The sequence below is a fragment of the Periplaneta americana genome, chromosome 7 (assembly GCF_040183065.1).
Source record: "Periplaneta americana isolate PAMFEO1 chromosome 7, P.americana_PAMFEO1_priV1, whole genome shotgun sequence".
Taxonomy (NCBI): Eukaryota; Metazoa; Arthropoda; class Insecta; order Blattodea; family Blattidae; genus Periplaneta; species Periplaneta americana.
Window position 1 is genome coordinate 121,147,437 of NC_091123.1, and position 9,782 is coordinate 121,157,218.

The following is a 9,782-nucleotide window of genomic DNA, read 5'->3' on the forward strand; positions in this document are numbered from 1 at the left end:
ACCAGTTCCATATCTTCACAATAACGGTGTAATAAAGGGTCCTCCACGTATGACAATTCTCTCTTACAAGCTCAGCGGTATTTTCTGTTACTCGCCTCACACAATTCCTGAAAAATTGGTCGCATATACGGTAGTAAATTTAGTTTCTAAAGTCTGTTTAGCGGGAAACAACTTGAAAATGAATACATGTGCATCTTATGTGTATCACAAGAGATGTTCAAAGTGTCCTACTGTCTTAAAACACTTTTCATTCCTCCGGAGATGGCTCTAAAATTCTCCATAACCTCTTCTTGTGAAATGTTCGAAATATATATATTTTCTTACACATTTTGCGTAACTTAAAACAAAACAAAAAAATCATAGCAATACAGAGTCGTTTCCGATCTGTGATAACGAATTTGACTGACGTCATGTGCGTCAGGAATCACACCGACAGCTGAATTGCGGCGAGAGATGACAGACAAGTAGTGAGTGATTTCATAATCAGAGTGACTGTGTATCACAGTAGCAATGCACAAGAAAGTCGAGCCTTTTGGGAGGAGTACATAACAACCCTTTCCGATGCCAAGTACAGTTACGGGAAAATCACAGGAGCCTGCCAAAAACGTGGTTTCGTTATCCAAGAAAGGCAGCTTGTGTGTACTTAATAAGACTGGCAACGCTCGGATGGGATTTATTCCGCAAATCTACCCCCCTTCACAAGTCGCCGCACCCCACGAGATGATATAAATTAATTCCATTCGAGCTTTACCAATCTTATTAAGAACACAGAAGTTGCCTTTCTTGGAAATAACGAATTATTGTAGGTTTTTTTATTTTCACTTAACAGTACTTGGCATCGGAAAGGGTTGTTATATACCCCTCTCAAAAAGTCTCGATTTTCTTGGGAATTTCTGCTGTGAGTCGCCGTGCACTCTGCCTATGAAATCACTCACTACTGGTTTGTCACCTCGCACCATAGTTCAGTTCTCGTATGACTCCTGACGCACATGATGCCATTCAAATTCGTTATCAGAGATCGGAAACAACCCTGTACGCTATCCATTTCAAAACAAATATAAAATAAAATAGCTTACACTACAATAGGCACGAATGAGTAATCCCTTCAGTATTATCAAACAATTAAGGGACCCTAGGACCGAGTTTTTAAATTCTTACAATTCGATTTATTTAAATTTTTAACCGTTTGCTAGGTTCATTGAAAACAAGATGTGTGCAAATTTTGAGCTTAATCAGATTGTTAGTCCCGAAGTTAATTTTGACATCAAATAAAAAAGATAATAATACAGCATTTTGCTGGGTATATTAATTTGGCACCTCCACTGAAAATCGTTGACACTTTTACCAGAACAGCAGAAAAGAGGTTAGAAAATGCCTTTTACCTTGTCCTGCATTCTCGTACTCGTTCCACTCGACTCTTTTCCGTTTTTGCTCTATTTTCGGCGGTTCATTTGCATGCTTTCTTTCATAATTCCGGCATATTTTCTAACAAGAAGCTTCTCAACAATATAATTTCACTCTCTGGTTTCGACTGTATAACATCACAACACTACACACAAGACTCATTGCCCGTAGACAGCACTACTACTACTAGTTTATTCATTAATTTATGCAAACAACTTTATTTACGTATTAACAGAGTAACGTACACAATACCATAGCAACAACACACAAAACTCTCTTAAAGTTTTGTTTCTCTCTCTTCCACTCGTACCTGCCCAAAGACATATCACTTCAATAATAGGCCTACTAAAAATTGAAAGTTTAAATAGATTATGTGTACATGGTGAATGGGATCATACCATGTTATGGTTTCATGTATTTCATTATCTCTATGATCAAATTCACTTTCTTGGTTCAACATTTTAAGGAAACTTGTGTCTCACTTTCAATGTAGATTTAAACTCTTAACTTCAAACTATTTTATTTTATTTGTACTCTGAAAGTATACAAAATACCTCAAAATAATTCTATGTATGACCTTTGCGATGCTCCTTAAATATGCTTCCAAAATTATATAACCATAAAAAGTGACATCAAAAACTTTTTTCTTGCATTTCCTGATTGTACCTAGGCAGTGTAAAATATCACCATGGTATCTAAAACTTACGGTTAAGCAAAGCCTGGACGGTATAGTAAAAAAACAAGGTATAATAAAAATGTAAGGAAACATTTTTTGATGTCACTGTATAAATATCTGTATCAAATAACATTTATAAAAACCTGCAAATCATTTTCTTAACAGCTTGGTTCCTTTGATGTAATATACAGAGTGAATAGTAAGTAATGTCATTAATTACAGAGGGTTATTTTTTTTCTCGCAGCTATTTATACTCGCATTAACATCTTTGGTCATATCGCGAGTTAATCTTGTGGATGAAATCCGAAGGCCTGTGTACTATTGTTGAGACTGGTTCTATTGTGAACTAGATGGCGACTGTAAATGTTTTACTGATTTGTTATGAATATGATTTCGGTGGTGAATGAGGCCGATGATATTCAGGAATGTTGTGGCGCGAATTTCTGGTATTTGCCTTACGGTTGAGGGAAGACCCTGAGAAACCTCAACCAGGAAATTCAACCCGACTGGTAATCGAACACGGGCCCTCTGCGTAAGAGACCATCATGCTGACCCCTACACCACAGAGGTGGTCAGAAATGGTTATTCTTTGAGATGTTTGAAAGAAAAAAGTTTAACACTATTTATCTCGTTTTTGCTTCTCTTTCGAGAAAAAAAAAAGTTTTATACGACACGTTTCATAGCATGTGCTCACTGTCAGTCAATTTGAGGAACAATGTATTATGATAAATGATTGAAAGAATTTTACTTTTGTCCTTTAAATGTGCAGAAATTTGATTAGAATAAATGTAACTTTTCGTTCTGCAAAGAAATTTTAAAATGTTACATTTGTTGGAACAAATTTCTGCATATTTGAAGGACAACACTAAAATTCTTTCAATAATTTATTATTATAATACACTTCTCTCTTAAACTTATTGGACATATTGTTAATTAAATCAATTACTTTCCCAAACAAGTAATGAAATATTTTATAAAAAATTATCTCGGAAATGAAGCAAAAATAAACAAAATTGTATTAAACATTTTTCTTTGAAATAACTAAAACAGTGGTCTTCAGCACTCGCTGAAATATGCAAAGGGTAAGCGGAGTCGTCCCGTTTGCCCCGTGTGCAGGAGGAAGAGGTAGAGAGCATATCCGCTAGCAGCTACGAGTGCACCATGGTGCACTATGTTCTCCGCGGGTAAAAAACTCTAGCCCCAGGGTGCTCTATGCTGAAGACCGCTGATCTAAAAGAATAACCCCTTAAATTAATGACATTACTTACGGTTCACTCTGTATAAACAATGAACGAATATTGAGATAAAACAGCATGCAATTATGATTGTTGCCTTATATATGCATTGTAATATATTTTTCCAATACACTTTACATAAAATACATGCACTTCAAGTTATTACAGCCCTTAATAAAAAATGCTTTTGTTATACATCCTGTTGTACCAACTACCAGACACAGACCAAAACTGTACAACACTGTGCGTCGATGTAGCTTTTGTTTAACTATCTTTGTAGCTATATATATTCAATGTTCAAGAATTGGTTGAGACAGTACATTTGGTATGTAACGTTAGACACTCATGGAAATTTACGAAGTTTCCTGAGCTCAATACACTAGAACGGATATATTGACAACACTGCGATTCAAGCACGTATCTCAAATGTATGAGACACATTACCCCTACAGTACAAAGCTCCATTTGAGTTCCTTCTATAGAGCAGTATTGCTGAAGCAACGGTTATGTCTTTAGGTCTATATAAATATAACGGGCTTTCATTTCAAAACTTCGCAGCCTTATTTACTTACTTGTAGTTTTTAAGAAACCGGCAGGTTCATTGCCGACCTCACATAAGCCGTCGACCTGGTTGACGAGTTGGTATAGCGCTGGCCTCCTATGCCCAAGGTTGCGGGTTCGATCCCGGGCAGGGTTGCCAGATGTCCCGATTTGGCGGGACATGTCCCGATTTTCGTTTGAAAGTTCCGAGTCCCGCTTGGATTCGAGGCGGGATGTAAAAAGTCTCCCCTTTAGAAAATTAACATCACTAAACTTGTATAATTTTATCGTTACCTAGTAACTATTTTTTCCCAGGCCTAAATAATTACATTAAATTTAAAATAAGTTTTATAACAATGTAGGCGTGCACATTGGAAAAAAAACATATATTTTGGCAAGTGTAAGGTTTGTGACAGTGAATTAAGTGGAGAAGATTACATTTATAAACGTTTAAAAAGAGACATTAATCAGAAATGCGTGGCACAGAGAATGGAAAAAATCTTATTGAAACTTCTGAAGTCCAATAATGAATATGTATGTAAGATCTGAAAATGTATGTTAGATGATGGGTTTGGAGCAATAATAGTATGCTATGTGACAAATATGAATTTCGGTCTCAATAAATTGTATGTGATTATAAGTTAATAAACATTAAAGTTTAGTTTAAATATTTTGCCACATGTAATGCCATCTCTTAGAATGGAACTTGTGCTGTACAATTAATAATAAACAGCTAGGAAAATCTGTGTAACAGAACTGCTACCAATAGTCATTATGTTGATAATTTGGCATAACATATTAATGTCTCAAGCCCTTCAGAAAGACGCCAGAGACACATGATGTAGACCTAACTTACAGCCAGATAAATATTGTTTTATACTTGGAAATCTGTACCTACAATATGATTTTTATTAAAATTGCAATTTTTAAATTCATAGTCTATTAGTTTCTTCAACTGCATATAGGCCTAAAGGGATATATATTTTTTTGTATAGTCATGAAAATGTTCACTCGGACCATATTGATATCATCTTCCTTTAAGAGAAAACGTAAGTAGGGACCGTAAGCCTATATGATGAAAAATGGATGACCCTCCTTAATAGATCTAAAATCTGGCAACCCTGATCCCGGGTCAGGTCTATGGCATTTAAGTGTGCTTAAATGCGACAGGCTCATATCAGTAGATTTACTGACATGTAAAAGAACTCCTGCGGGACAAAATTCCGGCACATCCGGCGAGGCTGATATAACCTCTGCAGTTCCGAGCGTCGTTAAATAAAACATAACATTCACATAAGCCCGCCATCGGTCCTTATCCTGTGCAAGATTAATCCAGTCTCTATCACCATACCCCACCTCCCTCAAATCCATTATAATATTATCCTCCCATCTACGCCTCTGCCTCTCCAAAGGTATTTTTCCCTTCGGCTTCCCAACTAACACTCTATATGCATTGCTGGATTCGCCCATACGTGCTACATGCCTGCCCATCTCAACCGTCTGGATTTAATGTTCCTAATTACGTCAGGTAAAGAATACATTGCGTGCAGTTCTACGTTGTGTAACTTTCTCCATTCTCCTGTAACTTCATTCCTTTTAGCCCCAAATATTTTCCTAAGAACCTTATTCTCAGACACCCTTAATCTCTGTTTCTTTCTCAAAGTGAGATTCCAACCATACAAAACAACCGGTAATATAACTGTTTTATAAAATCTAACTTTCAGATTTTTTAACAGCAGACTAGATGACAAAAGCTTCTCAACCGAATAATAACAGGCATTTCCCATATTTATTCTGCACTTAATTTCCTCTCGAGTGTCAAATATATTTGTTATTGTAGCTCCAAGATATTCCACGTCTTCAAAGTACTAATTTACAATTTTTATATTTACATTTCGTATAATATCCGGTCACGAGACATAATCATATACTTTGTTTTTTCGAGATTTACTTCCAAACCTATCTCTTTACTTGTTTCAAGTGAACTTTCCGTGTTTTCCGTAATCGTTTGTGGATTTTCTCCTAACATATTGTCCGCACAGACAAGCTCATGTAATCCCTTCAATTCCGAATCCTCTTTGTTATCCTGGACTTTCCTAGTCTAAATAACAATTTATTTGAATTAAGTTTAACTTTAAAGAAAGAATACGTAAATTTAGATACTGAGGGAGAAGTTCAAAACCAGTGTTAATTTTATTGCATTTTAGGTTTCACCCTCTCATCCCCTCTTTGAAATTTCAATAAGACACTCATATATTGTAATACTTAAAAATTTAAAAGACTATCCAATTGTTTATACACCATTCGTTCTCATCTTTTGCTTTCTATCGTCACCGGCAACCTAGATAGTTGTTACTGTCAGTTGGTTGTAGGATGAAACCACAGTTTATTTTGGACGATTACCTAAAATTAATTAATTTAATTTAGTAGGCCTAAATTAAAAGTTCAAAATGTACTTTATTGCTGGCTGGACAGCAATACAAGCTATTTTGAAAATGCTATACATAGCATTGCATTAGTATCACAACCATACGTAAATAACGTAAATCCAAACTTCGGCTGTTTAAAATTTTTTAAGAATATATTTATAATATAAAGACATAATAATATTCCTTAATATTAGTTTGTGTTACTACCTGAAATGGCCTGTAATTAACAATAGTGTTTGTGGTTTTATTCTATTCAGCTCTTATCAACAATAACAAGAAGCATGAAGTCTACATAAACTTTGAAGCTTTGGAAGAAAGAAGTGGGGACTTTTATTTCAAGGAAGTAGCATATTTGGCACCGCATTAGAAGCATGAATCATCGTTATGCAGCAGTCATTCATGCCAGAGGGGGAAATACCCGATATTAGACATTGTCTGCAAGAAGAATACCATGTTAAAATTATCATTGTTGAACTCTTTATACTTCGTATTCAGTATTTGTTGTATTAAAACAAGCTGTATAGACTATATCACTTACGTTTATCATGTCTTTTCATTTCACTTTTGTAGAGAGAAGTCTAATATAGCCTATCACTTTTCGGTTTACGAATGCCTGCATTTCATAAAATTATAAATCTTTGTTGCAGTCACAAAGTGACTACTTCTCAGTTTTGAGCAGTGTATTATGTACATATACATTACATAATAGGAACTCAATTCTTTAAGAAAATCATAATGTGTATCAATATTAAATGCTTAGTGCTATTTTCCTAATGAAATTTACAGGAAAACACTACTAGCTGTAAAAACTGGTAATATATATTAATTTTTCGCCAATGAATATATTTATTTTTGCAATTATGGCGGAATGTTTCAATCGAAAGTGGACAATAATTAAGGTAGCATGACCTACCCATACTCTGATTGAGGTTCTGGCTGATACAAACATCTATTATCAGGCAGTACATCTCACTTGACGATATATGTCAGAGGAAGGATAATTTGTATGCATCTTAAGTTTGACTAGTATAATATGTAGCTAGTATGCGATGTATGCAATAGATTGGGAAAGGAACTGACCACCCTACCTCAATATCTCCTGGCCTCGTTGCGTCATAAGAGGTGCCTTCTTGGTATCACAGTGAGATTCAGACCTGTCTTTGGACAGTTGACTAAATAGCAACAACAACAACAACAACATTACCTACCATAGTTTCACGAGATATCAGATTACATAACAGGATACAGTGAAATCCCTCGTATCCGGCACCCAAATAACCGGCAATACCAAAACAACGGCACTTTTGGCTAGGCAAAAAAAAGTCATTCATGCGAAAGAGAAGAGTCTGACAAGATGTGAATGGTTTTCGTAGATCGCACATGCTGCATATTGTGTTTACTCCTTACAGTGTTCACGCATGAAAACATAGACAAAAAACCCGTTATGTTCCTGGAGTAGAGGGTAGCATCGGTAAGCTGTCACTTGGACCTTGCAAACAATGAGCAGAGACGATATCTTTCAATTTAACACTTGAACTCGCTCGTTTCGAAGGGGTGTTGGATGAGTCTAAATACGAAAGTGTGAAATTCTCTGTTCCTACAGCGTGTAAAAATTTCATTCGAGTGAAGGATAGTATCATGGCTATTACCGCTAAGCGCTGCTGTTGAACAATGGATTCCGGAAACGCAAGCGAAATGTTCTTATGCTCAAATCATCGAGCGCTACTTCATAATCTTTATAGTTGGGGAGTGTGAAATCTATCAGGGAAACAATACAAGAGACGAATAGTCGTATCTATGCACAGTGTGCGCAATCCCAAACTATTATAGTTGCGACGTTGGCTACACTGCTCTTCACGTCACATAACCGACATTTAAAACTGTCATAAGATTACGAAAACTTTTATTATTTTTTACGCTATTATGTGTTACTGTTTTACAATAATTATGAACTGATGAATGTACATTAGGCCGTATTCAGTACTGAAAATAAACATTGTACGTATTTCAAAACTTTATTTTTAATTATGTATATGAAAATCACTAAATTTCAACATGAAAAAAATGTTTGTGCAGTTACAGTGTGTATTTACATAACCTATAAACGTATTTTCCAATTATCCGGCAAAATCAGTTATCTGGCACTGGCTTTGTTCCTCAGTTGCCGGATACGAGGAATTCTACTGTATTTCAGTATCTTCCCTTGGAAATATGACCGGCATAGGTAGATAGATAGACAGACAGATAGACAGGCAGGCAGGCAGGCAGGCAGGCAGACAGACAGACAGACAGACAGACAGATAGATAGATAGATAGATAGATAGATAGATAGATAGATAGATAGATAGATAGATAGATAGATAGATAGATAGATAGATAGATAGATAGATAGATAGATAGATAGATAGATAGATGGATAGATGGATAGATAGATAGATAGATAGATAGATAGATAGATAGATAGATAGATAGATAGATAGATAGATAGATAGATAGATAGATAGATAGATAGATAGATAGATAGATAGATAGATAGATAGATAGATAGATAGATAGATAGATAGATAGATAGATAGATAAGTGCATTTATTGATGCATGATAAATTATACAAACTCATGCACACAAGATCCTTCGCACGAGCCCGTACGGCCATTCGTGCTGTAACTGTGCACAGTTTGAATCTTCAAAGAAAACAAAAATAATACTACTAATAATAAAATAGTAAAACAACAGTTATTATTATTACTACCGTTATCATCAATTATCACAATTACAATTAATCTAACTTCAGACCAAATTTCACAAAAAAAAAATGTAAGATATGAAAAGAGAGAGAAAAAAAACACAGTGAAACATAAACAATTCAAGGTACATTCTGCGCAGCTCGTCACTTAAGTTGCGGAAAAGAAAATGGTCACTTCATTCAGTGTTGCCACAACGGTAAAGAGGCCACTTAATTCAATGTTTTAGCAATGGTGAGGTACAACTTCCAGCAATTAGGCAGCATATTACATTTTGAATATTGTATACAAAGAACTTCTTGGAGATATGAGACAGTGAAATCATGAAATGTGTGGTAAATCCACATATAGACTTTCCTTTCATTAGAATACATTTTCCATTTACGATTACTTCATAATAACTAGTTCATTAAAAATCAGCACATATTGGTTGAATAAAAGTTTGGTTTTCAGAAATTTTGAATTGTACTGACAGTTAAAATCTGGATGTAGAAAATACAATAACTGCGATGTTTCGAAATTGAATGAAATTTTGACGGCATGTTGCCGTCACGTGCTACTAGTATAATAATAATAATAATAATAATAATAATAATAATAATAATAATAATAATAATAATAATGTTAAAAACATTTTTGGTACGTACTCAGTTCGTGAAGTGGTTGCTTTAGACATAGATAACGGTCCATAAAATTAACTATTACTGGAATCCATCCTACAAAGTCCTCAAGGAAACTTCTGTTGGATTGGATTCC

General features: G+C 35.0%; 1 protein-coding gene across 1 annotated transcript in view; it reads left to right on the plus strand.

Annotated features, from left to right (window-relative positions):
- The window catches only part of LOC138703409 (phospholipase A1-like), a 61,027-nt gene extending 54,137 nt beyond the window's left edge, over positions 1-6,890 (plus strand). Inside the window, exon 9 of the mRNA XM_069831238.1 lies at positions 6,542-6,890. The gene's annotated coding sequence lies outside the window, so the exon portion shown is untranslated. The remainder of the gene's footprint in view (positions 1-6,541) is intronic.
- Positions 6,891-9,782: the final 2,892 nt, after the last annotated feature.